The sequence below is a fragment of the Lepus europaeus genome, chromosome 4 (genome assembly GCF_033115175.1).
Source record: "Lepus europaeus isolate LE1 chromosome 4, mLepTim1.pri, whole genome shotgun sequence".
In the NCBI taxonomy this organism is placed as follows: domain Eukaryota; kingdom Metazoa; phylum Chordata; class Mammalia; order Lagomorpha; family Leporidae; genus Lepus; species Lepus europaeus.
Window position 1 is genome coordinate 82,816,733 of NC_084830.1, and position 27,826 is coordinate 82,844,558.

A 27,826-nucleotide genomic window follows, 5' to 3' on the forward strand; every position below is an offset into this window, starting at 1 on the left:
CATGGAAGACCCACAAGAAGCCCCTGGCTCCTGGCTGCAGATTGGTGAGTTCCAGCCATTGCAGCCATCTGGGGAGTGAACCAGCGGTTGGAAGACCTCTCTCTCTCTCTCTCTCTCTCTCTCTCTCTCTCTTTCTGCCTCTCCTTCTCTCTCTGTGTAACTCTTTCAAGTAAATAAATAAATTTTTAAAAAATGTTAATATCTAACTGGTCTTAAGTTACATGATGCCTATTGCCACGCCAGAAGCAGCGTTATCTACCATCTTTATCTGAGTGTTCCACAGCCTCACTCATGAATGCCAAGGCGCTGTGAAGCTTTTCAGCCTCTCAAGTTTGTGCTCTCTTCACTAGGAAACAAAGCAGGCCTGTACAGCATTAACGGCAGCTCAGTTTAACAAATGTTTGGTATATGCTAGGCACTGAGGAAGGTACTATTTATTAGGAATCCCATTTATAAGAGAGGAAACTGAGACCACAGTTGCCCAAGGTCCCAGTGATAGTTAAGTACTGCAAGTTTTGAACCAGGTAGTTTGTCTCTAAACTTTATGCCACACTACCTCTTCTGATGCCTAAGTATAAATTTAAGAACCTTTAACATGCATTAATCATATCCACATCATTTACCATATCAGAGTTCCTGGATTTGGTACTCAGCTCTGGCTCCTGACTACAGCTTCCTGCTAGCACAGACCCTGGGAGGTAGCAGCGATGGCTCAAGTCATTGGATTCCTGACACCCATTAGTTCAAGTCATTAATTTAAAAAATAAAAGTTTCTCCTACAACAATGGTTATAAACAAGCAAATGGGGCTGCCACTGTGACAAGGCAGATAAATCCACCACCTGCAGTGCTGGCATCCCGTAAGGGCACCGGTTCAAGTCCGGGCTGCTCCACTTCTGATCCAGCTCTCTGCTATGGCCTGGAAAAGCAGTAGAGGATGGCCCAAGTGCTTTTGCCCCACACTCATGTATGTGGAAGACCCAGAAGAAGCTCCAGGCTCCTGGCTTCAAATCGGCCCAGCTCTGGCCACTGTGGCCATTTGGGGAGTGAACCAGTGGATGGAAGACTGGCCTACCTCTCTCTCTCTCTCTCTCTCTCTCTGCCTCTGCAACTCTGCCTTTCAAATAAATAAATCTTTAAATTGCTATCATTTAATCTGAAATTATTCTCTTTTATGTCTGGTGGAGAAGGACGCTGGGATGTCACTGTAATAGATCCACATCTGAGCCTAGAGAAGTCTATGTACCAGCATGCTCTCTGTGCTGGTGTCACACTAACTGATGATGCAAAATATGCTCAAATCATCCTAGCCATAGAAAATTAAATGAGGCTTTTCCTGGCGCTGCGCCCCTAAGCAATTCAAGTTTAAAACTTCCTATGAACAGAAACTGTTCACTTTCCTGCCTTTGCATAAGTACCAAACAGGCACTAGCCTAGTGTTAAGCTCAGAATTCAAATACTTGACTGTTGTCAAGCCAGGCTTTCAGTGGTTACCAGCATATTTCCCGTTTTACTGTGAGTTTTAATAGATTTTGGCATCACTCTTGTGGAAGTCCTGGTGACACTGTTTTATGGTACCCAATGTGTTGACAGCAGTCTGGCAGATTAACACTATAAAAAGTGGCCTACTGTCTGCTTACATTAGGTCCGGCAGCCGAGCAGGGTTACGCTGAAGTGCTTGCCTCACACGGCCATCTCTACTGCAATCTACGTGCTATGCATGATGCAGAGAGCAAGGTATGAGGTGGCACCAGGTGTTAGGAAACCAACACACAGCTTAGACATCTTTCTGTGAAGACCTAGAGGCTTGAATTCAAATTTCAGATGCCTTCAGGTGAGTTTCCTTCTTGTTCCATAGGCAAAATTAGTAAAACAAGTAACTAAAAACTAAGGGCTTCTTTTTTATTATTCATTACTATATATGACTGATTCTATGAAAATTTTCTTCATATTTCAATAAACCAGAAATAGGATACATCTTTAAAATCATACCATCTTGTTTTTGACAAAGTACAACAGTAAAATATGGTTGCATATATTGTGGATTATATCTTTTTCAAGTTTTATTTTACCTTGAACCCATTCATTGATAATTAATTTAAGGAACACTGTTAACAATTTGCCTCTGTGTTCCTTTTTTTTTTTTTTTTTTTTTTTTTTTAAGGATTTATTTATTTGGGAGGTGGAGTTATAGACAGACACAGAGAGGTCTTCCATCCTCTAGTTCACTCCCCAAATGGCCACAGTGGCCGGAGCTGGGCTGATCCAAACCAAGGAGCTTGGAGCTTCTTGCAGGTCCTCCATGTGGGTGCAGAGGCCCAAGCACCTGGGCCATCCTCCACTACCTTCTCAGGACATTAGCAGGGCACTGGATCAGAAGTGGGGCAGCCGGGACTCAAACCAGTGCCCTTATGGGATGCCAGCACTGCAGGTGGAGGCTTAACACATTGCATCATGGTACCAGCCCCTGTGTTTCCTTTTTTAATCTCCCTGTTTGCCATGGAATGACATATCAAAGAATGTTTGAAAGTAAATTAAATGCAGTGTAACTGCAAGAAGACAAAAACTTTGAAGCTATTTTATTCTAAGTGCAAAGCTGTGACCCTTTTTGTGAAGAAAATACAGCCTGAAAGCTCCTGCAAGCTATGTGCAACCCAAGTGTGTTTTTTCTACTAGGAAGACACAATTCCAAGGTGAAAGAGTTCCAGATGCTAAAGTCTTCCCCCTGACTCACATCAACTTACTCCAAGACACAATAAGCCTTTTAACTCAAGCTCAAAGTCTCACAGGGTCTTTCCTCCATCTCCCAAGTATCAAAATCACACTCACATATTTAAACAATTAGGTTCAATGTACAGAAGCTAGCACTAAATAGGTCTGAAATCCCACTGCTAAATGTGCAGTGTTAGCCAAATTCACATCTCATGTACAGACTTTTAAAAAATGACCCTTGCTTTTTTTCACTTCAGAAAACTAAAAATAAATAAGTAAATAAAAAGGGGTGTGATGCTGAAGGGTTCCTTTTAAATTCAGCTAACTGCAGAACAAACTTTCTCTGGTATAGAAAAAAGAAGTCAAATACTGCCAAATGAAAATCCTAACAGGCAAAAGTTGAAAATATTTGTTTCAGATATATAACTGGTTAAAAGTGCTTTAGAAAAGAAACTTTCAGGGCAGGCATTGTAGGTTAAGCTGCCACTTGAGATACCCACATCCCATATCAAAGAGCCTGGTTAAAGTCCCTCCTATCCTGCATCCTATCCAGGTCCCTACAAATGCACAACCTGGAAGTAGGAAGAAGAAGATGATGGCTCCAGGTACTTGAGTCCTCACCACCCACTTGGCAGACCAGGAAGGAGTCCACAACTCCCAGCTTCAGCCTGGCCCAACACTGTCTGTTGTGAGCATTTGGGAGTAAACTAGTGGATGGAAGATGTGTGTGTGTGACTGCCTTTCAAATAAAAAAAATGCAATTTTTAAAAATGAAAGAACATGTGACAAAAAATGTTTAAAAATTTCCTTATCAATATCACAAAAATACTGAAAAATTGTCAAAGTCCTCTCTTCCATATATCATATATAGCTTCTCAGACTTTACAATACCTTCAGATTAAAATTTAGAATATGAATATATATATATATATATATATATATATATATATATATATAATAAAGTAGAGGCAGGCAGTTGGTTAGCAGTTAAGATGCCTCCTGGGACACCCACATCCTATATCAGTACCTGGGTTCAAGTCCCAGCTCTGATCCCAAACCCAGTTTCTGCCAACACACGCTTGGAAGACAGCAGGTGATGTCGCAAGTGGTTGGATCACCACTGCTCACTTGAGAGACCTGGTTTGAGTTTGTAGCTCCCGGCTTCAGCCTGCCCCAGCCCTGGCTGTTGTGAGCATTTGGGGAGCAAACCACCTCTCTGTCACTCTGCCTTTTGAATAAATAAAACTTTAAAAAATGAAAATATAAAAAAACAGAAACTGAAATAAAACTATTAACATGTATTAAATATTAATAATGCAACAAATATTGTGTAGAGTATATCATGTCATTACTGCCTTAAAGATTCCTTCTGGGTCTCCCATGTAGATGCAGGGGCCCAAGCTTGGGCCATCTTCTGCTACTTTCACAGGCACATTAACAGGGTGCTGCATCAGAAGCAGAGCCGTTGAGACTGGAATCAGTGCTCCTATGGGATGCCAGCACTGCAGGTAGTTGCTTAACCTGCTGTATCACAACACCAACCCCTATTACGGCCCTTCTCTACATAAACCTATGAGAAAATGAACTGTTGGCCCATGTCACAGTTGAAGAACTTGAGTCTTGGATTAATTACATTACTTGCTTATGTCATGGGGCTAATAAGTCACTTGTCCAAAGTCACATGAGAAGTAAGCAGTCAGACATGGATTCAAATCAGGTCTGTTTAACTTTGAAGTCACAGTTCTTTACTAAGTAAAACTGCCAATCCCTGGAATTAACCACTTTTTTTTTTTTTAAACTAACATAGTATCCCCCGTATTTTCCCATGCTCATAATTTAACTTGTATGAAACAGGGTCACAGTTATGCTTTTGGGCTTTGTATTTCTCAAATAATTTCTAATGCTTGCATAATACTTTTATCTATTTATTTGAAAGGCAGAGTGACACAGAGAGAAGCGGGGAGACAGAGAACTCTTCCTTCCACTGGTTCATTTCCCAAATGTTCTAATAGCCAAGGCAAGGCCAGCCCAAAGTCAAGAGTGAGGAACTCCATCAAGGCCTCCCACGTGGGTAGCAGCAACCCAAGCACTTGGGCCATCATCTGCTGCCTCCTAGGAGTGTTAGCAAGAAGCTATATTGGAACAGATACTCTGATAAAGATGTGGCCCTCTGTAATGGAGTTAACCTGCTGTGACAACATAACATTCTAACATACACATTCAGTGTAAATTTAACCATTCACAATTTTTTACCATCAGAAAATAATGCCAAGACTTTTCATTCACAATAGTTAGGATTTCAGATTTTTCTTTAGGATAGATGACTCATATGGCTAGAATGGCCATTATTAAAGATCTTTAAACATGGTCTCCTGGTTTCTTTTCCAAATGTTTGCACTTACTGATCTGGAGGGAAGAGTGAGGGTGCAGGTCTCCACGGTATTCTGACAGCATGAATATCTTTTAAGTCTTGACTAATTTGACAAAAGGGTAAAAAAGGAACTTTAGTTTGCATTGTTTTTACTATTCCCTAATTTGGAAATTTTGGGGTTTTATTGACAAGTTTCCTTTCTATATCTTACCTACTCACATCCTTCCCTGCTTTTCTGTTGGGCTGCACTGTTTCCCTACCACATCCCTCACAGAGTATGCGGCAGCTTTTTATTAATGGATCCATACACAAGCAGAGACACTAAAGTATAAAACACACAGGACAGCTCTTCCTAAAGCCAAACCCACATATTCAAAAGAAACTGGGCTACAGTGAACTGATAAACTTGAATTTGTAGTAAGTATATCATACAGCCCTCTCACATGTGCCAAGTTGTCACTATATCCTTTGATTCTGAAAGCATAATATTAACATTCTACAGATTTGTCTCATCACTGACTGTACCCTGTGTTCATTATATTTATAAAAGCAAAGTCAAATTACATGTAACAGCAGTTCCAAAATCATTTGATGACACCCTGACCTTAATTTTTTTTTAATGCTAAATATTTTACCTTTTCTTGACTTCAAGTTGCAGAATCTCATCAATGAAGTGGACTTACTTTGGAATGGCGCTAAAGTGATCTCTTTATACATTTTGCCCTGCTTAAATGTTTTCTATTTTTGGATCAAATCTAAGCCCCAAATATCAACTTTCAGTTCTCCTGAAAGGAGGCATTCTAAGCAATTCTCCACTCCATGCCCCCAGAGTGACTGGCTGCTCGTCCTATGCCCCCACCCCCTTGCTTGAGCGACCACAGCTGCCTCTCTTCCTCTCCCACTCTATTTTCCCTGACTTAGCCAAAGCCCCACCTCCTGGCTGGGCTATTTCAACAGCCTCTGACTTTTTGCCTGTAGTCTCACTCTTCAACTGCAATCCATCACATGGTGCCAAACTAACCTTTCATCTCCATTTCCATCATGTAACGTAAGTCAAGATCTCACCCAGTCTGAACTTCCAATTTCACTACAGCCCAGCCTCTCTCCCTTCATAGTCAACCTGCTGCCCTTCTCCCGCTGGCCCACTCCAAGCCTCACTGCACCTCCTGAGCTGGGGGTGGGGGTGGGGAGTAGGGAGGTAGCCCCTTGGACTGGAGGGGGAAAGGAAGAGGGGTCAGGGGCAAGGCAGTGGTTGTACTCCCCTCTGGTGGGCTGCAGTTCCTGTCCAGCCACCCTCCTGCCCTGGCCCCTGCAGGTTGTTCTGGGCTGGCCATCTGTTTCCTGCCAGGCCCCAACTTGGTTGATGGCCTTGGCACCATTCTGTTCATATTATTACTGCTCAGTGCCTCCATCCTATCTAGGGATAGGGTAAGGCACACTTCCCAATTCCTCTCTCCATTATCGCAACACTAACCTCACCACACCATACCCTCTCACCACGCTGTCCTGATCCATGCAGTCCTAAAAGGGGTTCTCACAAACCTTGTGGAAAATAGATATTATGAAAACACTAAGCTTGCAATTCAAAATTTTTGCACCAAAATAAACATACCTTTTCACCCCCCATGAACTTTCTGAAGTTTCTCCATGTGTGTTTTTTTGTTTTGTTTTGTTTTGTTTACGGGCAGAGTGGACAGTGAGAGAGACAGAGAGAAAGGTCTTCTTTTTTCCGTTGGTTCACCCCCCAATGGCCGCTGCAGCCGGCGCACCATGCTGATCCGAAGCCAGGAGCCAGGTGCTTCTCCTGGTCTCCCATATGGGTGCAGGGCCCAAGCACTTGGGCCATCCTCCACTGCACTCTCGGGTTATAGCAGAGAGCTGGACAGGAAGAGGAGCAACTGGGAAAGAACCGGCGCCCCGACCGGGACTAGAACCCGGTGTGCCCGCGCTGCAGGCGGAGGATCAGCCTATTGAGCCGTGGCGCCAGCCATGTGTTAAACCTTACATCCCAGCAGGGCTAACGTGTTTACTGTCGCCCACAGAACATAGCGTGTTGTAATTTCACACCAGCATACCTTTACAAACACCAAAGTCATACCAAAAGCTTAGCAAGAGCCATCCCAGCACTCATGCTTCATATACACCTTTGAAGGGTCATAAAATAACAGTTTTCACCGGGCACACCAATGTTTCCAAAAGCCAGAGAGATTCTGTTACAAGCCTCACAGAGAAATTGCCATTTGCTCTTTAGAGATGCAAATCTGAAACTTTACTGAATCCATTCCTTGTGTTTAATGGCCATGCCTTTGCATTCATTAGCGTCCTTCTTAGGACTGGCCATGGTCCTTTATGAGTAAGTTCACACTTACATGAATTTGGATAGGCCCAGCTTTCTGAAACTCACTCCTGAGAGCCTGCTAGCAAGGCAGGTGTCCATCCCAATGGTGCCATCATGCTGACATCTGGCTCTGCCACACAGTCCCTCAGGTCATGGTCCCTCCAGCAAGCAGCTCCACCCCATGAGGTCTGCAGTTGCTGGTTTGTAGTTTTCCCTCTATCCTAGCATTATAATATGGACATTACTGGTTAACCTACAAAAGTGTGGGATTAAACTATGGTGCCCCTTAAGTACTTGATCACAACAATGCTACCATGGAAACCCCTTTCCCATCAGATGCTGGGAATGTGGTAATGGGGTTTCAGGAGGCCAGAAAAACTCACCTCCTCTTCCTCATCCACATTCTGAACCAGCTGTGAAAGGCCCAAGCAGGGGCAGCCACCTCTGTCACTGTGGAGGCCAGGGTGACCTCACACCGCCTAAGACAGAGAACCTCAATGTCAAACTATCTGGCCAGCTGCACACAGAGACCTTCGCCAGAGAGGCTGCCCTACAAGCCCTGCCCAGAGCACAGCAGAGGGAGACAGGGCCCTCCCTGCAGACACCATGGGAGTGCTGAGCGGCTGCAGTCCGGGTGCATGGTCTCAAGGATACAGAAGACTGTCAGGGGGAGCTCCCTGCTCAGAAGAGCAGGAAGGGAGCCAAGGGAGGTTCCCCTAAACACAGTTCGTCCTACACGCTGCTCCCCAACACATGGAAATGCTACTGGCCTGTCAGGTCTGGTCCCACACTCTGACAGCCCCAAGCAAGTAGCAACACAGTGGAGGCAACAAGGATGCCAGATGCCAGGACACAGGATGTGGCGTGCCTTGAGGCAACAGAGGCTGCAACAACCTGGATGGCAGAAGGTGAAGACATCAGTGAAGACTCAGCATACGGGGCCTCGGCACCAATGGGTGTGGAGTCGCATGGTTTGTTAATGCTTTTGTGGGAAGGAGGAGGAGTTGCGATGAGTGGTTTTAGACAGGTCGGAAACATTAAGCATAGGAGACTGGAGGAGGGAGATGGTGGACGTGAAAATATACAAGTTAAGCTCATGGAAACAAGACCTGGAACTGCAGGTCCGACCGGACCCTAGAGAAGGCCCAGAGTAAATGCTCAGTGTAGGCTGTCCCTGGAGAAAAAGAAGAAAAGGAACAAGGAACTGAGGTGGCACTGAAGGCAGGCAGAGCACCTACACACCGCCTTCCTGCCGAGGTGCAGGATGGTGAGTGTCAAGAGGAAGAGATGGAGGGAGAGGGACTAGAGACGAGCTCCACATACATGGTTCCTTTACCCAGTCCTGTCCCCAAGAGCATCCTTTGCTTAGAAGCATCCTTACACAGAATTATGCCAACCAGCCCTCCAAGGCAGCACCAAACCACTCAAAAAACTCCCTTTTACAAAGACTCTCATTTTAAACATGTTACATGCCCTTGGAAATAACACTGGCTTGAAACAGGTCACCCCATAATAGTTACTGCTGCTGATAAAATCTATTAGCTTTGCATATATCTACCATGTAAACCAAACGTACACATGAAACAAGTTTACAATTACTCAGCAAAACAAAAACAGTATTTAACAGATAAATACAAAGCCACCTGTCCACCATCCCTTCAACACTACCTTTAAAGATTATGGTTTCAAACCTTTGACCAGTCATCCACCTTCACTCTGTACAATAACTGATGTGCCAAATATTTAACCAACTGAATACAAGAGAAGGACATTCTAAGAATGTATGCATTACCATTTTCTAAATGGTTTATATTTCTAAAGTATGTTCATTATACAACAGACATATTGGTCTAAACAAGTGACCTCTTGGACTTCAGAGTACCTCAAAAACACCGAGATAGAAATGCAGGCTCTATGTGACCCACACAAACTTCAATTCCATTGATCTGGTGTAGGGTTGAAGAATCTGCCTTTTTAAGAAGGATCCCAAGTGAATGTGTTTATTCTGAACACTATTTAATATCTTATTTTTTTCATCATTCTAAGTTCACTGGCTTTCCAAATTGCAAAAAGTCCTTAAAACCATCTACACAGCAGACCCATTTTACACAAGTTCTTTGGAAAAAAACAGATGGAAGCTACTTCAACTCAGCTCATATTCTAACCTTTGGATGCATCCTTTGTGCAAAACAACATTGTACCTCCTTAGTCCTGGCAAGGCAGAAGAGGACGCAAGAGCACCAGCTGCTGGACTGAGGCAGAAGCCCAGGCTTGCAGACCACCGTTCCCTCCTCCCTCACCAACTCAAGGCGCAAACATGACTTCACCTTTTCACCAAGGCAGGCTGGACAGGCACAGACTAGGAAACTGTCACAACAGTAGGAAGAGGAAGAGTACTGCAAGAGTAGGAAATGCACAAGTAAATTTTCTAAGGATAAGAATAAATGCTGGGGCCGGCATAGTGGATAAAGATGCCGCCTGTGATGCCGGCATCCTACACTGGCGCCATTTCACATCCCAGCTGCTCCACTTCTGATCCAGCTACATGCTAATAGCCTGGGAAATGCAGCAGAGAATGACCAAAGTGTTTGGGCCCCCGCACCCATGTGGGAGACCCTAATGAAGATCCTAGCTCTTGGCTTTGGCCTGGCCCAGCATTGGCTGTTGCAGCCATCTGGGGAGTGAACGAACAGATGTAAGATTGATCTCTCTCTGCCCCTCCCATTCAAAATAAATAAATATATTTTTTTTATTTTTTTAACAGGCAGAGTTAGACAGTGAGAGAGAGAGACAGAGAGAAAGGTCTTCCTTTTTCCATTGGTTCACCCCAAAATGGCCACTACAGCCAGCGTGCCAATCCAAAGCCAGGAGCCAGGTGCTCCTCCTGGTCTCCCATGCGGGTGCAGGGCCCAAGCACTTGGGCCATCCTCCACTGCCCATCCGGGTCACAGCAGAGAGCTGGACTGGAAGAGGAGCAACCGGGACTAGAACCTGGGGTGCCAGCACCGCAGACGGAGGATTAGCCAGGTGAGCCGTGGCACCAGCCTATAAATATTTTTTAAAAATAAATGCTTGCATATATTAAATACAAAGACCCATTTTCTGACTTTGCACTAGTGTTCGTGGATGACAGAATCCAAAATCACTCACTAGACTGATTAGCTGGCCCAAGTGGTCCTTTAAAGAGGGGTAGAAAGTCATTTTACAGGCTTGCCAAATGACGACATTATTATTATTGCTATTAACACTAAGGCAGTAATGATCCATAAAAGACAATGCCAATAATGTGGGAATTTCCCAGAGTTCTGACAATCCTGAGCTAGGGTATGACAGGCAGTCCCTACTGGCAACCATTCTGCTCAGGATAGTCTGGCTTCCTGTGCAGCTCACAAAGACAGGCCGTCTGCCTTCCATCCACCACCGAGACAACAGCCAAACAGCAAAGCCCGCTATCCGCCTATAGCATGGTGGCAGCCTGGCCAGCTGGCTGGCAGCTCAGCCACCGCAGTGTCACCACCACCTGTGTGATCAATAGTATGGGAACACTACTGCGTTCGTTGCATTTTGTCCTTTTGCTTCCTATTGGACAGCACAGAAGACAGAGTTCTCCTGTTCCTGCCAGCTTCTTGGAGCTACATGGAAAGACTCTCAGCATCCCAGACTAACCACAAAGTTCCTCATAAACTTGAGGTCTGTTTCACACACTAGCCCAAATTTTCATTTTTGTTTTTGTTAAAGATGGAAAATGGAAAGCTTAAAATGCTAATTCAGGTGGTAAACATAACTCTGAAACTTAACATAACTGAGATAAAGGTGAAATTTTTTTTAAGATTTATTTATTTGAAAGTCAGAGTTTCAAATAAATACAGAAAGAGAGGCAGGGGGGGTTTCTTCCATCCGCTGGTTCACCCCCCAATTGGCCGCAACAGCTGGAGCTGCGCTGACCTGAAGCCAGGAACCAAGAGTTTCTTCTGAGTCTCTCACACAGGTGCAGGGCCCCAAAGGTGAAATTTTTAAGAGCACCCTTAAGATGGGCAAAAACTTCAGTTTTAAATAGAAACTCATTGTACTCAAGCTAGTAAACAATTGGTTCTATTGTGAAGAAAAAAAAAACCATAAATGTATAAATCCAGAAATCTATCACCATAGACTAGTATTAGAACTTGGTATTTTATTTTTTAAAATTCTCTAGCATGGCCAGCACTTTGGCATAGCGGGTAAAGCTGCAGTCTGCAGGGCCACATCCCATAGGGTCACAGGTTAAAGTCCTGGCTGCTCCACTTCTAATCCAGATCCCTGTTGATGCACCTGGAAAAAGCAGCAGCAGATGGCCCAAGTGCTTGAGCCCCTGCAAGCATGTGTGAGACCTGGAAGAAGCTCAAGGCTCCTGGCTTCAGAATGACCCAGCTCTAGCCATTGCAGCCATTTGGGGAGTAAACCAGAGGATGGAAGCCATCTCTCTTTCTCTCTCACTCTCTGTCTCTTCCCCTAACTGTGCATTTCAAATAAATAAATAAATCTTTTTTTAAAAAAATTCCTCCAGCAAAGGAATATCTACACACCCCAGAGCCTATCATAAGCCTATGGATTTACACCTTTGAATTCTATAACTTGTTCAAGTCCAGTCCTGTGCCACTTCACAAGAGGGATACATCCTGAAAACTGCAATGTTAGATAGCTTAGTTGTGTGAACATTATACAACATGCTTACACCAAGATTGCTAATGATGCCGAAGGCAATTTAACCATATGGGACTACAGCACATGTGGTTCACTGTTGACCAAAATGCATTGCACAGCATACAAATGCATTTGACAGCATATACAACTGTAGAAGAGAGCTTGTGTCTTAAGTGTCAGCAGAGTGGTTTGCAAGTACTTCATGAAGGCTGCACATTCACACAAGCATATACAAGGAATGAGTGATGCCACCAGGAGCCTAAGTAGCATCCTGGTTCTTTCCCTAAATTCTGGTTCTATGTAGTGAGAAAAAGATGCTAAGTGAATTGGATCTTGGATAAATATCAGGGAGAAATTTTGAGGAGGCCAATTCCATAATAAGCTAAATAATCTGAGGCTGGCTGTGTCTTGAACTGATAAATGAAAATAGGGTTGAAACACTAGTAAGTTTTTGCAATGCCTTTAGGTTGAAAGGACTGATGTGCCATCAGTAAGATACTGGCCTTGCATAAAAAAAAAAGGGGGGGGGGGCTTAACGATAATTGTCCATTAATAGACACTTTTCAGCCTCTCCATTTCTCATCAGGAGCCAGTCCTGGAAACCACAGGTGTGTAAGATCTTGATATACACCCTTCCTACCCTTCTATCAATCTAGGTTATTTTGATAGGACCACCCAAAGCAATTTCTGCAGAGCAGTTAATGCTGTAGGCTGTTAAATAAGCCTATGCTGATTTCAGTCCCAATTGCATCCATTAGATGCTGTGACCTTCGGCAAATGTATTAAACATTCTCTAAAACTCCATTTCCTCACCTGTAAAATGGCAATTATTGTTCCAACCACAGCATTGACTAATCCTACTTCTGGATTCAGTGATAACAGTTCAAGTAAATAGTTTAGCAAAATGGTAACTTACACAAAGTCCTTGCTCAATAAAAGTTAGCTACTGAAATCAATACTTTTGTGTCACTGTTTTTTTAACCAACAGTTTACATTTTGCCCCCTTTATTTTATTATTCCCTTAGAGTTACTTTAAGTGTAAACAGGATAAAGTAAGAAAATCACCTGCACTCCCTTCCTTCCCAGTCCGGGTAGCCGTGGAATCCAGAAGAGGTACCTGGAGTTTGTTCTTTCCTGAGGAAGGGAACCTTTTCACATTCTAGCTGACACCCAGACCTATTCTGGTTTGGGATCCCAAACAAGTCTTGTCTACTCTTTGCACAGTAAATAGAACTTGGGAAAAAAGGACTGAGTCAAACGTTCTGAAGTTGGAAGATCTGGAGGAGGTTCCTATACCACAAGGACACCCTGGGGTCTCCAGTCTGAAGCGCACGCTGATCCTCCAGCACAGCCTCTCCCCAGCCTGAGAGTATCACAGCTTTAGAGGAAGGATGAGAGGTTCACTAGAACAGTCGCCAAAATGCAGGTATCAGGTGGACACCTTTACACCTACAGGGAAAGAACAACCCCTCAAACTTCTCACTTTCAGTATGAGGAAATCTCTGAATCAGCAAGAGGATTAGGCACATAACATCGAGGTGTACCACTGGACAACAGTGTGCAGATCTTAATTTCTAGAGGTCAGCTCCTGGGTAAATGTGGAAAACCACCATTGCAGACCCCTCAGTCTTGTCTAATCATAGTTTGGGATTATGGTTTGGGGCACTTTTTAATTGGAAACAGAATCAAGACAAGTAGTTTGGCAAGATCCATAACTAATAACTAGCTAATGAAAACAGAAACTACTCAATAAATGTGCTGTATTTTACACCAAGTGCTTCTGATAGAGAGGTCTCACTTAATCTTGCCACCATCACCCTGGGCAGATGGTTGTATTTTTACTTGCTTATAATTCACATCCTGATTTCTGTGTGGTCAGAATTCAAGTTCTCAGCTACCAGAGAATAAAACCTCCACAAGAACAATTGTTCTCATCTCTGTGGGAGAGGAAGGGACTTCAGGGTGAAAGCCATGGGCCCTGGTCATCTTAGGTGTCAAGACACTTGAAGACACACAGCCCACAAATGCAGCAGGCACAGGGGAAGTATGGACAGAAATGGATGGACTGGCACTGTGGTACAACAAGTTAAGCCAAGGCCTGTGACACTTGCATCCCAGCTGCTCTACTTTCAATCCAGTTCTCTGCTAATGCTCCTGGGAGAGCAGTAGAGTGCTTAAGGTCTTGGGGCCCTCCCTTCCCACCCAGGGGAGACCCAGATGGAATTCCAGGCTCCTGGCTTTGGCCTGGCCCAGCCCCAGCCTTTGCAGCCATTTTCTTTCTTCCTTTCTCTCATTCTTTCTCTTTTTTTCACTCCTCCCCTTCCCCCCACCCTCCTCTCACCCCCAGCACAATTCACCTTTCAAATCCCTCAGTTTATTTGTAAGTCCCATTACCTAGAGTTGTTTTGGTAAGTAAATGAAACACTCCATTACAATATTCAGCCTAATATCTAGCCAACTAGAAATGCTGAATAATTGTTGCTAATTAAGCTTGGTTATTAGTTATTTTTATGTTATTTTATTATTCCTATACTATTTTGCTTGATTTTTCCAACACTCCCTTAATTGAAGGAAGATCTTAATTCAATGAAGATTTTGAGATTCTCAGGGTGAGACAAGATCAATACAGCTCCAATTGATCAAAACAAAATTGTTTTTTAAGATTTATTTTATTTATTTGAAAGGCAGAGTTAGAGAGGGAGAAATGGAGAGATCTTTCATTTGCAGGTTGACTCCCCAAATGGCTTCAATGGCCAGGATAGGGCCAGGCCAAAGCCAGGAGCTCCTTTTGGGTCTCCCATGTGGGTGACAGGGGCCCAAGTACTGGGCCATCTTCCACTGCTTTCCCAGGTGTATTAGTAGGGAGCTGAATCAAAGTGGAACAGCTGGGACTCAACCCAGCACTCAAATTGGATGCTGGCATTGCAGGTAGCAGCTTAAGCTGCTATGCCACAATGGTGGCCCCAAAGCAAAATTTCAAGCACAGGCACAAAGCATTTGACCCAGCAGATAAGATGCCACTTTGGACACCTACATCCCAGATCAGAGCACCTGAGTTCAAGTCCCAGCTCTGCTCCTGATTCCAGCTTCCTGCTAGTGCACACCCTGAGAGGCAGCAAGTGATGGCTCAAGTGCTGAGTCCCTGCCACCCACATGGTAGACCCAGATTGAGTTCCCAGCTCCCAAATTTGACATGGCCCAGCCCTAGCAGTTTACACATGTGGGAAGTAAATCAGCAGATAGGAGATATCTCCCTCTGTCTCTGTGTCTCTCACACTCTCTCAAGTTAAAAAATAAATAAATAAATAAAAAATTTTAAGGCAAAAACAAAATCAAGTACATGGGAATAAAAAATATTGCAATAATAAAAATTCACTTTTTTAAGGATCTAGGTTTAACAGTTTCCAAGATATTGCCAGTCCCACCAGTCAATGTTATTGGTAGGCCCATACACTTTAGAATATCACCACCAAGTAAGACCTATTTTTTATGGTGTACTTGTGCTCAGATTGATTGTATTGTATTTGCTTAGTGCACTGCAGGTGCTACCTTGGAAACTAAAGGCATGTTCAAGCAACATTTGACTATTTGCCTGCTTAGTATTAGATTTAAAAGGTTTAACAGTTTTTAGGTGTGTTGAAATAATATGCACATTTGTAATTATGTTTTAAATATCAACAGGAACACACTTCTAAAATGTTTATGTTTCTTTCAAAAGGATAAAAAAGACAATGTATGCTCTCTAAACTTGCTGCCCCCAAACCTGCTGCAGAACTAGAAGGAAATTCAATACCAAGGAACTCTACCATTTGTTAGATGTTCTGAAATTACAGTGTGGAAACCCCTGTTTTAAGTTGAGGATACCAGGGAGAGTGGGTGGCATAACCAACACTCGTGTCTAAGCCCCGGTCTTTTCCTACACAAAGGCTGCGTGTGGAATTGGGGTCGCATGCCGTCCACTCCCTGTTCTGCAGCAGTGCTTCTTTGCCTGCCTGCCTGCCCCCCACCCCCATACTGATGCAATGCAATGTGGAAAACTCAAATCTGCCACATGACCTCTGCGGCCTCCTCACCTGCATCGAGGGGAAAGGAGGTGAGCCCGAAATCAACACCCTATTCCCTGCAGAACCTAAGTGCAGCTTTCCACTTAGTGCCTGCACCTTGGAAGTAGAAACACCCTTACACCATAAGAATATGTTGCAGATCAGACCAGACAACAGAATGTGTTTTGAAGTGTTGTAAACTAGCAAGTTGAGGAAACAGTCTTAGAAGTAAACTGACACAGAGCTGTTAGCACAAGGCCATCTGCAACCGAAGTCAGTACATCAATGCCTCCAGTATTCCACACACTGGAACTTCACCTCTCCTGCATTGAAATCATTCAAATAATCGATCAGGCCCATTAGAAGCAAAGGTAAAATGTTCATGATGAAGCCACAGCATCTTGCCACCTAGGAAGAACCAACTGCATCACAGCTCCCAACAGAGAGGCCTAGGAGGGAACCAGCCATAAGCAAAAGCACTGGGTCCCAGGAAGGGTATCTTCATGTACAAAAACAAGAACAAAGTCGGATCTAAAACAAATCCAAAAATGAGCAATATTATTACCTATATAAGCTGGCAAAAACAAAATACTTGTCTCAGAAAAAACATTTCAAGGTAAACGGTCAGGATTTTCATAATTATATAATATTAAAGTCAGTAATTCAGAAGCTTTTCTGGATTTATCAGTAGGCACTTCTCATTTGCCACCAGCAAATCATGCTGTATAATCCATTTTATAACTAATGAACAAAGTAGCTTTAAAGACAATTTACATATTAAACTGGCTTATACATCCTTCATTAAATATTCTGTCCAAAGCTTGCATTTTTCCCCACAATTATTTAAATAATGTATTTCTGTCACACCTGTGTATGACTGCAACCACCTTCTGAAAACATAGCTCCCTCCAAGCACTGCAAGCATGTGGCATGCACCGACTATCTGCTAAGAGCACAAGGACCTTGTCCCAGTATGTAACCAGCAACAGAAAGCAGTCCCCACAAGGGGAGATACAAAAGAACTAAATGTGGCAAGGTCTGTTTTCCACAGGATTCTGTGCTTAGCCATCCATGAGAGAACTGCAAGGTGCTATGTAGTAGACAAGTAACAAGTAAAGTGCTATATATTGAGCAACTAGAAGTTCTCTCTGCTGTCCCATTTCATTGAACAACCAGCAATCCTTGCTGGAATCACCATAAATCAACATCTTTGGGGGTGAGCTGGAGATTATTGTTAGGAACCTGTAAAATGCCACTAGCAATGAACAGAGCTAAAACAATGGTTTCATGGTATATTACCAGCTAGCTCGGTCATATGCTTACAAGAATTCAAGATCTTCCCCCTCCAATCTGATGTGTGTCAGGTGGTCTCCACCTCCGTGAACAGCATCGCCAGCCAGCCAAGCAGAAAATATGTCAGCCACACACACCCTCTGAGACTCTCGTCTCCAAGACTGGGCACATCTACCACCAAGTCTTGGTCATTTGAAAGGTCATAGTGTTCAAACCTGTCCATTCCTCTCCATCCTCTCCGCCCGCATATAGTCCAAACCATTATTACTTCCCTGTTCCACAGTCCATGAGAGAAGTAGGATACTGTGCACAACCTATTCTCCTTCCTCCACTCCACTCCCCTATTCAACCCCCTTCAAAACCTTCAATTCTGCTTATGTCTAACGCTGCTTAAAACTCATCAATGGTTCCTACTGCTTTCGTCAGAAATCAACAAAATCACTATCTTGCAAGCCCTGCCCAAGCTAGATACTGCCAACCCCTGGAATCTCCTCTCCCAGCTCTCTGCAGGCCTCAAGCACACAGTCTTCCTCCAGGGCAGCTCGCATGCGTGGAAAGCCCTCCGCTTTCTTCTAGCATTGTTTGAATGGCAATGCTAAAGCCAGTTCCTAAGGGGTAGTGCCCCATACAACTGTTTAATGCCCAAGCCAGGAGCTCCCATTCCTCCCAGTATCCACTGTAAAGCACCAATAGCCTCGCAGTAGCTTCATTTTTTCGTGTGGCCTACCATGCCTTCTCACTTCATAACCATATTCTACATCCATAACACTGGAGCATTCAGGTAGCACATACCCAATAAACAGCTGAATCAACCAACAACCAAATAGAAAACAAAGGCTGATCAGTCCAGATCCACTTTCCATGAGAGCCAATTCCAATACCTACAGAGGTATTGCAAGGCTCAAAAGGTGTCTCAACTGCACACTCACAAAAGCCTGGAACCAGTCAAGTCTTTCACTACCAGAATGTTTCTTCACTAATATCCTACATTATTTTTGTATTTTAAAGTATTTTTAATTTTCAAAACAAAAATAAAACAGACCCTCCCTCTGCCACAAAATACTGCTCCGAGAAAACAATCATGTTTGCAGTCACCTAACATTAGTTAAAAGGTACAGGAATCTAGTTATGGTAATGAATACATGCTTCGAAAATGAAAACAGTAATCAAATCTTGGAATAATTATCTCTGCATTTTTCTAGATGGATAATCATAGTGTTTTTTTCTTTAAAAAAAAAATAAGAAGAAGAAAGAGAACTCTAAACATGGTAGAGGCAAATTATTGCTGGCTTAAGAACACCTTTGAGAGCTACACTATCATACACTGCAGGATTCTGAAGCCAGAAAGCACTTTTGAGTCAGAACATGAGAAAGAGCTGGACACTTCCAAAGCCAGCTCAGTCATCCAGCAAAGACAAACCCAGCACCTTCCATGCACAAACACCATCCCAGTCACCAGGAGAAGGTGACTGCAAATAAGGTCAGCTCTTCAATAACTGGGTGACCAGCCAAAGGCAGCCCACCCAGTGAATCTCTTGGCTTTATGTTCTCAATCTGCAAAGCGAGAAAGTTCAACCAGCTCTCTAAGGTCTTCACTCTCTAAACATCCAAAAATCCTCCCATGATTATAAAATGAATTCCTATTTGACAATATCATTATTCCCTATTTTGGTTTACTATTGTCATACATATGTGATTTCACTTAAATTTTTCACATATTGACGAAAATAGAAATACAGAAGAGTGGTGACAGTGTATTTAATTTCCTTGCTAGCTCTTACCTACCACCATAATCAGCTATGAACTTCTGCTATCATTACAACCTGAGTGATATCAAAATTGAAATAAATCATTTCATATTCATAGTTTGTAGGAAAAAGCTAAGGGATTATTTACTCTCAGTATCTTTTAAGTTCTGACATCTTTCAGTCATCTGAGAATGTCAAAAAAATTTTAGACTAAATAAAGTTTTCTAAAAAAACAGGAAAATTTTACCTCACAAACTAATGAAGCTATAATGGTTTCAGAAACCTAAGACAAAATAATGGTAAATTCTGACTTTCTAATGATATAAAAATAGCTTTCTGGAAAAAAAAAAAAGATATACAAATGTGCCCAGGTAAATAAACAAGACAATTCAGAATCACAAGGGGCCATCACCTCAGTATCACCTACATGATTCCTTCTCTTTCCTTTTTAGTGAATTTAGCTACGCAACCTACATTATATGTTTACCAGTTTACATACAGAAATCACATGAATACTGAAGTGAATCAGTTTCTTACAATTTTTAAGTTTTAACAGCCATTTTTTGTAGTCACACACTTTGCCTGGCCCTGACTAAGCATTTTTATTCTTGCAATGCCTTATTTATAGCAGAGGTTTATAAGATGGCCCTGGTGTCTGCTATCAAACCCCAAAAGGCTGTCTTTGGATGAAGAGGACCAAAGATTACTACTTCCAAAGTTATTCTTCATGCAAGTCCTTGGTTATCTACAGAACTCTCTCTCCCACTAGATGGTAAACTCCCTGAGGAAAAGTACTATCTCTTACTGGTTGTTTTACACATGGAAGGCTGATCAAGGTTTGCTGAATCGAAATCAACTAAATGAAAGGTGAATACGGGGCAGGCAAACTTTCTCAAGCACAGGGAATAAAATGTGATGAGCCTGGGACTAAGAATGACCCTGAACTTGGAACCCACATGCCTCTGGTTTGCTACCCTTGCAGGGACAGAGGCATTGACACTGGATTCCCACATATATGGAAATATTCTTGTTCTTTTGAGCTGATGGCTAAAAATCTGCACACATTTTAGTATTGGTTCTGCAACTGCATGAAAAGGTAGAAATGCTTCCTTGATACAACATTGTAATTGTACTCCTCACACTATTCATTTCAGCTCAATAAAAATAAGGCTAACCTAGAAGACTATTGTGAAAAAAGTTTTGGAAAAGCTCCTTAAGTCAGACTGATTAAAAACTGGACCAAGCACAGATGAATCTATGAAAGTACTATCTTAAAACTAAGTTACTGAGCATATGATCTTAAATTTGTCTCCTGTATATATTTTCAACTTGGAAAGAGTGTTACTGCTTTTCTTTGAAAGGTGAAAATATATGTTTAGAGTTTTTAGCCATCGCCTACACAACCACTCTTTACCATTTCTCTATTCTGCCTTCCATGTTAAGACATAGAAAAGGAAGTGATTGTTTAAAGATTGATTTGAAAATAAATCCACTGATCAAGCCAATATATAACTAGAGTTCAAAATTCTCATACCACCTTTTTTTCCCCACTATTACAATTCACTGTTTGTGTAAAAATTCATTTAAATCTTGAAAGCCTAAACCTAGGATGGGATCCCTTGAGCTTCAGTTTAGGGACTTGCACAGAGGGGTAAGAAACAGAAAATAAAAGGAAGATATGATAAAAAATACAACACATAGTGCTAGAAAACAACCCAGGTTCTTGAGCACCAGGCTGAGAAAATTCACCTGTTACCAGCCCACAAAAATCGACCGCATCCTTTTATTAGTAGATTACTGAAAAGGGGGGAAATGCCGTATTTTCATCATTGGGCAAAATGAGAAAAATCTAGCTGCTGAAATTCGCTGCTGAGTCGTTTTTGATTTCCAAATTCTCATTTTACTCCTAACTTTCTCCTAGAAGTACAGATTTTTCAGGGTGGGGGCCAAAAAAGTTTTCCCGAGCCAAGTGGACAACATAAAATGTCTCCTTACTTATCACCTAGAAAGGCGAACCAAGTCCTGCTCCGTGCCCCAAGCTTCTAGCTTTCAGCCTCTTTATTATCATTGTCAATGAATGGGCCCCAGTCAAATGAAAGCTGCCATTTTAGGGGAAAGACTGGAAGGCTTCTGTTGTGCAACAGCAAGACAAAAACACTGCGCGACAGATGTACTCTGGGGGCTGGGGAGGGATTCAACTCACGGCATCAGTGCTCAAGTTATTTCTGAAATCGGAATTGCCAGCACTAAGACCTCACTGCGATCTACATGGAATTATAACCGGGACACACCAGGTAGCCACACTGCCGAGGTCCTAGTCACTACGATTTTTTAAAAAATCATCGTTAGAATAGACCTGTGAAGAAATAGAGATGTATTTTCCCCCACTGGATTGCTACCTTACCAGGAGCACTTGCCCCTTACTGAGAGAGAATGGGGGGGAGAGAGAATATTCAACCCCCGAGAAAGGTGTCAACCTGCGTAAAAACGGCTTAAATTAAAAATTCTCAGAAAATAAAAAATCAAGGCCTTCACATAACCCTTTAAACAGAAATTAACATATTTAACATCTTCCAGAAATGAAGCCCCGAGGAGACACACATTTTAAGCCAAGTTATTTAAATCGATTGCTAGATAATATACAACGGGGAAACTAAAAAGTATACTTAGCAAGTGGAGAGCTGGATAGTGTATCTAATTCTAGCAATTCAAAAGGAAACTCTCCATGTGGGTTGCTACTTTTCTTTTGTCCATTGTCTGTTCAGAAGAGGGGGGGGGTAGAAAAACTAGTTTAAAACCGAGGTGTGAACAGTCTCTAAAAGTGACCTCCGGGAAAATCGTCCGACCCAGAGCAGGCACTCCCCGTGCCGCCCGCTCCGCGGGGGCGCTCACAAAGCGGGCGGCCGGCCGGGAGTTTGGGGTGCGCTCCCACGGCGCGGGGCTCCTCGAGGCAGAGCCATCCGGAGAAAGGCGGCTCGGTAATGATGGCTGCTCGGGGCCGGCGGCTCCTTCCCCGGAGCCTCGCGACCAGCAAGCGCCCCCCCCCACCCCCGCCCGGGGTCTGCAGCCCCCTCCCCCGGCCGCTCTCGCCCCGCGCCGCCGCCGCCGCGCCCGCCCCGCACTGCAGCCCACCCGCTGCCTGCGCCCCCGCCCGAGCCTCGCGCCCCCGGCGAGCTCAGTCCCCGGTGCGAACCAAACAAACAACGCGTCCCCCGCCGCCCTCCTTCCTCTCCCCGCTGACCGCTTGGCCTCCAGCCACCTCGGCCGTTCACGCTCGGAGCCGCGGCTCCCCGCGGGGGCAGAGCGCACCCGGGCCAACTCGGGGGCCACCTGGTGACACCCCCCGCCCCCGGCGCTGACCCCCCCAGCCGGCCAGGGGGGCGGGGGAGCCGAGTTGCGTCCGGGGGGCTTCAAGTGGCTATTATTCAGCCGCCGCCGCCGCGGCCGCCGCTGCCGGCCCGGCCAGCTCGGCAAGGTGGGGTCCCCTCCTCGCCGCGCCTCCCCGCGCTCGTCCCAGCCCGGCTCCCTTTCTTCTCCGCCTCGCGCACTTGGGAGCCGCCGCCGTGGAACCCCGGGAACCCCCCCCTCTTCCCCGGCTCCGGGCTTGCAACTCGGCGACCGCGGCCGGCACGGGCTGGGCTCAGGACGCCCCCCGCGCCGCGTGTTCGCGCCGCCCCCCGGCCCACGCGGCGCCCGCGCGCACTTTCCCCCGCCGCCGACCCACCTCGCCCGGTGGCCGTCCCCGCGCGGGCTGGCGCCGCCGCGCCGGGAGGGACGCACTTTGTTCACGCCGGTGCGGCCGCCGCTCCCGGCGAGCGCGGCGGCGTGGTCGGTCCGGAGCGGGGGGCGGGGGCGGGGGGCGGGGGTCGCCGCCGTCCCCGAGCCGCTCAGCCGCCCCGCGCCCGCGCGCCCATCGCCCGCTCTCACTTGAGTTGCAGCCCAACTTTTTCCTCCTTCCTTTTTCTCTCGAATGGAGCCGGTAACTCGTGCTCGGCGCCGGCGGGAGGAAACGCGCTCCCGTTCCCCCGCGCGCAGACACGCTCTCTCCTGTCCCCCGTCCCCCCCCAGCGCCGGCAGCACAACAAAAAGCCATTTACATGCGAGGAAGTGACCCTCGGCCGCACCGCGCGGCCCCGCCGCCGCCGCCGCCGCCGCCGGCCCCGCGGACGCAGGCAAAAGTTGGGGCGCCGGGCGGCGCTCAGGGCGCGGGTTCGGACCCCGCGAGCGGCGGCGGTGCCGGCGACCCGGCACGGGCGGCGCTGCGCTCCTGCGCCGACCCCGGCCCCCGCCCGCGCCCCGCGCCCCGCGCCCCGCACACGCCCAACTCCTCGCTCCCAACTCCTCGCGGGGCCGCGGCCCCGGCCCCGGCCCCGGCCCGGAGCGATTTCCTGCCGCCGCCGCCCCTCCCGGGGGCGCCGGGCGAACTCTCGCGCTCACCGGGTCGGTCGGTCAGGCTGCTCCGCTGCCCTGTGCCAAGGGGAAAACAAAACGCTGAGCGGGCTCCGGAGTTGGCTCGGCGGCCGCGGCCAGGGGGGCTGAATCCACGGGCACGGAGTTGGCCGGGGGGCGAACCGGGCACTGGCGAGTTTCAGGGTCTCCGGGTCGCCGGGCCGCCTCCTCAGCGGCGCTCCTTTGTGTAATTTCACTCGATTCAAGTTTAATCCGATAGTTCCCGAGCACGAGCGCGTCCGCACCACCACGGCTCAACCCCCGCGCCGCCGCCGCCGCCGCCGCCGCCGCCGCCACCGCTGCCGCCGCCGCCGCCGCCGCCGCCGCCGCCGCGGCCCCAGCACGCCAGCGCCTGCGCGCGCCCAGCACGCCGCGCGCGCCCGAGGCCGCGGGGCCGCGCGCGCCCGCCGCCGGCTCCCTCCGCGCCGCGCCCGCGCTCCGCCACCTGACGTCAGGCGCGCCTGGCATAATTTATGCAAGAATTCGGCCGGGGTGGCGGAGGCCGAGGGAGAGGCCGAGAGAAAGGAGGCGGCGCGGGGCTGCGGGCCCGCAGGCTGCGCTGGGCGGGCTGGGCGCCACTTCCCGTCCCCGGGCGGCCGCCGGCGTTGCGGGCAGCGGGCCGGGCCGGCCGGTGCACGGCGGCCGCGCAGCGCTTCTGGCCGGGCTGCCCAGAGCGCTCGGCCGCGGCGCCCGGGGCGCGGGCTGCGGAGGGTGCCACGTTTCCCTGCGCGGCACCTTCCCGGAGCCAGGGTGCGCCGCCCCGGGGCAGGAAGCGGCGGCTCGGAGCCGGCAGCCGTGCTCCGGTCCCGCGCTGCGCGGGCGGCGCAGCCGGAGGTGTCTGCACGCCTCTTCTGCAATTATCCTTCAACTTGGAATGATTTTCCCACAGGAGAGTATGGAGACCGGACACGTTCCGTTTGCTGATAGATTCGTTCCTGCCTCTGCGCATTGTTTTTTCCTACCTCCTTGGTGACGGCACAGCTGGATCCACTGCTAAATCAGAAAGTTTTAACTAGATGGCGTTGATTTGGGCTAGATGTGCTACCATGCCAGGAAAAGGCAGGGAGGGGAGAGAGCTCAGTGGTTATGAAACAAAGAAATAGGACGTGTGCCCATTACTAAACGTGTCGGGACTAGAGTGTTTTAGTCATTCTTTGGCCAATATGGCACTTTTATGGGCTGTCCTGGCCTTAACCATCCCAGGCTCTTACTCTGTTTTTCTCCTCCTGATACAAAATGAGTATTAAACCTGGGGAAACTGGCTGGTGTTTTCACTGATGTTGAAAGAGCTACAAATATTAACTACCTTGGATATGCAAAATACCGGGTGATTATTTTTTAAGCTCAACAATTTTGAACTTTATTGGGTTAAAGACTGCATTTATTTTTAAATCAAAGAAGGAACTTATGTCAACCAATACAGACATAGAGGGACTTGCTATCATAGGACTGCAAAATAAACTCAAAAAAGAAATGCAAAATACAATAATCATAGTCACTGTTTGATGGTTATACTACCTGAAGCGCTAAGCCTGTAATCACAATACTATTTGCACAAAAAAATTGATCAAATGTATTTCATATAACCAGTGCAACTATTCAATAACTAAGTTTGTTTATCACAGAGTTAATCACTAAAGCATCTCCTAATATGAGTAAAATTTTGTAAATAGTTGTTAAATTACATTGTAGCTTTTTAAAGTTTCTTTCACCATGTTTGTGTTTTAAAAGAAATGTTTTAATCAGGGAATTTACAGATAATCAACAGAAAGATTGATACTGCAGAAAGAATTCTCACTTTGGAAAGTTTAAAAACACCAAAATCCACTTCTATCCTTTTTTTTTTTTTTTTAGCTGCATATTATGAACCAGCCATCAAAATCTGTGGAGAGGTGTCTGTTCCATTTAACTGGTATTTCTCAATGAAAGTATATGGGGCTGTTTTGGTGGGTATCAGAGAGAGAGAGAGAGAGAGAGAGAGAGAGGAGAGAGAGAAAGGTTAAAGACAGAACACAATGTCTAGAAAAGGAGTCACAAGTGCCTGACTATATTAGAGTAAATTTAAAAAATAATAGTGTGGGCATGAAAAATCATTTCTTATCTTTTCCATTATGCCTCAGCTCAATGTCAGAAGTACATCTAATTCAAGGCAATTTGCAAGCTAAAAAAAAAAAAAAGACATCTGCATATAGTGAAAGATTAATATTACAGTTAACTTGTGATCAACAAGCAGTATTAAGTGACTGGGGGTGGGAGGTGTAAGGTCCCACTGTGCCTCTGTGCATTTGAGTAGAAAGTTAGGAAGTATCCAACTGAAACACACACACACCATAAACAGTAAAATAGCACAGTCCATGCATGGCAGAGGAAGAGACCTGCCAGGCCCCTCTGGCGTACTCCCCTGTCTGTATCCAGGTTATTGTCCTGAGCCAGCAAGAAGTCTCTAAGCATTTAGAGGCTGCAGGCTGGGGAAGTGAGGGGCCTGGAAAAAAAGCCTGGGGGCAAACTCCTACACAGTTCTGGCCTACCTGAACTGATGCCCCCACTACCCTTCAGCCTGCAAGATTTTCTCTTCATTTGCTTCACCATTGAAGTTCTCCCAAAGAGAAGAATTTGAATTCACAAGCTGTATCTTTAAGGTTGCAAATATCCTAGGGTGAGCCTAGAGACTCCTGATTATTCACAGACCACATTAAGTAAGTTTAGTGAGTTACCCTCCCCTCAACACCCAGCCGAGAGGGCTGAACTGAGGGCTTCAGTCATGCATACCAAAGCGATTTTAAGCATGGTCTCAGGCGCTGGAGATGATAATGAACAAAACAGACAGAATCGCCTGCCCTTGTTGTGTTTGCAATCTAGCAGATGGCCATTTTGATTTAGGGATGTGAAAGGATGATCATTTTGAAGTGTGAGTCCTTGGGGAATGGGACAGGGTGGAGGTGTAGCGAGAGGGCAGTGGAGAGATACCAGGGACCCAGGAGGTGGGCACTAGGGGTCAGTGTGGGCACAAGCAGAAAGCAGTGCAGAATACTAGGGACAACAGGGCCTGTTATAGAAAGGTTTCCTATGTCCCATGGAATCAATGGCACCAGTTTTCTGAGAACTCAGACTCATGCCAACTGACCTTCCGTTCTACTGCTTCCCTGCCTGGATGGTAAGTGTCTCTGGGAATATAGCCCATAATGTATAAATCCTATAATACTTGGCGGGGGGGGGGGGGGGTAGGATAATATGCACATCCAAAATAACTGGAAAGACACCTAAACGTCTAGAACACATATTAACTCGAGTCTTGTCTTTCCAAATAAAGTATATAAACCACTAGTTCCAGCAAGAGGGCAAACTTTGAGGTACATTTGGAAGTTCTCTTTTGAAACTGTGTTCAGAACTAATTTGTAAGTTCTAGAAAATAACTCTCTTTAGGGCCATATCTTTTGTTTTTTCCCACTAAGGACTGTTTTATTCTACTTATTCATTTCTTGAATTTGTATCCCAATGGCTTTCTCTAGTAACAAACAACCCATTTTGTTTTTAAGTGAAGAAGATTCATTACCACTGAAGAAGTCTAGGAAAATAGAGATAAAGCTATTTAGGACACAATGGATGCTAATGAACGCACCCAAAGGAAAGTCTAAATAAATAAATAAACTTTCCCACATCACTGCAATAGTGGTATATAATCTGACCCTGCCAGTTTTGTCATAAAAGAAACAACACAGCTGCAGTTGAAGTTGTTAGAAAATTGGTCACCTCCTTTTATAGTCAAAAGTTTCATTGTATTATAGGATACAAAACCATAGCTTCTCATATGATACTGCCTTTTTTCCCTTATTAGTCATATTGCTTTAAAGTTATTGTCTACTTGCTCTTATGCTGATTAAAGTATACCTCGATTTGGTTACTCTGCATAAAGACAGTTCATTTCTTTGTTAGATTTGTTCCTCCAGGTTTTTTATATAGATAGCATATATATATATATATATATATGAGTTGGTTCAATTAGTTTTCTGAAAATTCTTTTCTTAAATTACACTTGGGATGCTCCCCTATACTTTTGCATTTTTCAGGTAAATAAGGTATGACATTTCTTAGCAATCAGCACACAATTTTTCATAAGCAAGCAAATAGTATGTTGCCTTAAAAAAAATCATTGGATAAAATTCCTATTTTGTTTCCATTAGCCCAGAATAGCG

The 27,826-nt window shown here is 45.4% G+C and overlaps 1 protein-coding gene across 7 annotated transcripts in view; it reads right to left on the reverse strand.

The window, feature by feature from the left end:
* CHD7 (chromodomain helicase DNA binding protein 7) overlaps positions 1–23,884 on the reverse strand; it is a 201,994-nt gene extending 178,110 nt beyond the window's left edge. For 4 of the 7 annotated variants that reach the window (XM_062188457.1, XM_062188454.1, XM_062188456.1 and 1 more), the window contains exon 1: positions 23,622–23,884. The gene's annotated coding sequence lies outside the window, so the exon portion shown is untranslated. Of the gene's footprint in view, positions 1–7,803; positions 7,863–22,908; positions 22,955–23,281; positions 23,317–23,621 lie in introns of those variants that run through there. The other 3 variants (XM_062188452.1, XM_062188451.1, XM_062188453.1) reach the window with 3 other exon arrangements.
* Between the last annotated feature and the right edge of the window lie 3,942 nt (positions 23,885–27,826).